Consider the following 2682-nt stretch of genomic DNA (forward strand, 5'->3'; position numbering starts at 1 on the left):
ATTTTTATATAATAACCCTTTCTAAATTTCCAAGTTGTCCAAAATATTTTTAAAAAAGCGAGGGGCCTGTCACTGAGAAATCTGGAAATCTTAAAACTCTAAATGTGTTAGTCTTAATCGAATTCGCATAGGGAAAGCTAAGATTCCTTTGGGATTGTTATATTTCCAAAACTTCTCGAGATCGAGACTCGCAAGGAGAAATCAGACTCGGCTAAGCTCGTCGGCGTTCAGATGGAGTCGGTCATTAGTTCTACTCACCGAGCCAGCGTGTGCATCAGGAACTTCTGTATGTATCCATGCTTCGGGGTATGAATTCTTCACGCTTGGCGAAAATTTGCTAAGATTTCTAAGCGTTCCTCAAAGAGTTCTCCTAAGATTTCCAGCGCAGCAATCTGAGATTTCTGAGTGACTAGCTCCTCGAAAAAAGGTTAAAATCCATATGACGTACAAAACAATAAACGAAATGCGCACCACATAGCAAAAGGCCGTTCGGGCGTCTCCGGAACTCTTCGTTTGGTACGACTTGCACTCGCTAGATTCAAATGGTTCAAATGTACGTCCTCCAAATAATTCTGCGGCGGTCGTCCGTGCGGACTTATTCCTTCGCGATAAAAAAGCACACATCGTCAAAATCCACATAGACTTTCGTATACTTAATGCCCCAAGTAAGTTTATCACCTTACGTAAATTTACTATATCCCACATCGATCCAATAATTTCCATCATCGAATGTAATAATTTCACAGTCAACTGTAAATAGAACAACCTTCATTTTATTTTCACATTGTTACCTGAAGTCAAATCACATTAGATTGTAAATAAATACTGTAGTATCGTAAATTAATAAGGTTATATATTTTAATTTGAAAAACTGTACGTATAATTACTAGCTGATTGTAAATATCACCAAAGCTTTTTTTAAAGTGTAGTTTTAATAAAATTGGAAGGTTAAATTTAAAAAAAAACTGTTTTAACTTCGTTTATGACAAATCGATTCGAACTAACCTCTTCGGAATATACTTACCTTCAATTTAAATAAAAATTGTAAATCGGTTGAAAATTGAAAGTTCGAGTGCACTCGTGATAATGTGAAGTTAGCAAAAAATGCCTCTTTATTTTTATACGACATCTAGCGTTTCCCCAACCTGTTGAATAGCTTAGAATTTCTGATTGATTCAGTACTACAAAAAAGGGATACGAAAAGTACGCACTGTTAAAAAATCTAATCGAAATTTGAAACACGTATGAGTACAGTAATTTGCATATACTGTCAATTAATTTTAATATGCCATCATGTTGTGAAATCAATATACATGTATATTAAACTCGGTAAAACAGAATGCGTGACAACACCAAGTTCTTTGATGCCTTCAAATCTTGTCAAAAAATAAAAAAATGCATTAATAACCTTAAATTCCTCGATTAAACTCTTACTTATAATTAGAGTGCAACGTACGGTTGGAATTATTTCTTAAATTCGCTGTGAATGTTAGAATTTTAACGTAAGTAAGGTGCGCGGTGGTTAATATTCTTAATTATTTTTTAATTGAACTTTTCCACTAAAAAAACCACTGTAACTTATATTTATCTAGGAGAAAATATTATGTTTTATTATTTAAGATTTAAAATTACTGCCAAAATTGTTTTTATATTGTTTAAAGTGCAAATACCTGACTTTTCGTATAAATGATTCATATGCGGTATATAAAATTTAATATACATAGTCTCTTAATAAAGATTTCGTATACCGAGCTAAAACTAATTTTTTCAAAGGTAAATTTTGTATCTCAATAACCAAATTTTTTTTATGAAAAAAAAGCTGAATGAAAAGAGAATTGATTCAGTGTACGTATATTTATTTGGCTCGCCCACGCACGTATTTCTCAGTGCAGGATTAACTGAAACGGCATTACAATTCTCTAGAAAACCGTCGAACAATGGATCGTAGGTAAAACTAAAGACACCTGCAACTGGAAAAATGGGAAATTTTACAACTCCAGTCTCAGCAAAGTACGCGATTCTTTTTCCTCAGCGTCTAATTAAACAAACTGAACTTTGTACATCGGTCAGGTAAATATCGAAATAAAATTCCTCGCAGTTCCTCGATTATCATACGGCAGTCTTTGCACTTAGCCTAAGAGTTTCGAGTCGCACTGATTATTAAAGCCGATGTTAAGAGAAGCAAAGTCGAACGTCTTTGAAATTGACGAGGCGCCGACCCACCACTTTCGTTTTCTTCGCGTTCATTCGACGTTTTCCAGCCTTTCGAATCGAGGACCTATAATTATTATCATCTAAGGTCGATTTACAATGTTCCATAACTGCAATATCGCATCGCTAATTCTTTTGCGCAACAGGGCGGTTTAACATGCGTTTCTCATCTTCATCTCTTTACACTCCTTTTAATATTTCTTATAATCATCTCATTATTTTGTATACTCTTTTCATAATTTTTAATTCTTCTTTCAATATTTCTTATACTTCTTTCATAACTTCTTATAATCCTTACATAATTTCTTTCTCATCAACGTTACAACCTTTTTATTTTTTTCTTATCTACTATATTCTCTTAAATCTCTGGCGAAAGTAAAGTAAAGGTATAGAGGATATTTTGTACAAAATACGATACAAGTAGCGATGTAACAACGATTTGCAATAATTAAATATATGTATACGTATATA

This window comes from Belonocnema kinseyi, chromosome 3 (assembly GCF_010883055.1).
Source record: "Belonocnema kinseyi isolate 2016_QV_RU_SX_M_011 chromosome 3, B_treatae_v1, whole genome shotgun sequence".
NCBI lineage: Eukaryota > Metazoa > Arthropoda > Insecta > Hymenoptera > Cynipidae > Belonocnema > Belonocnema kinseyi.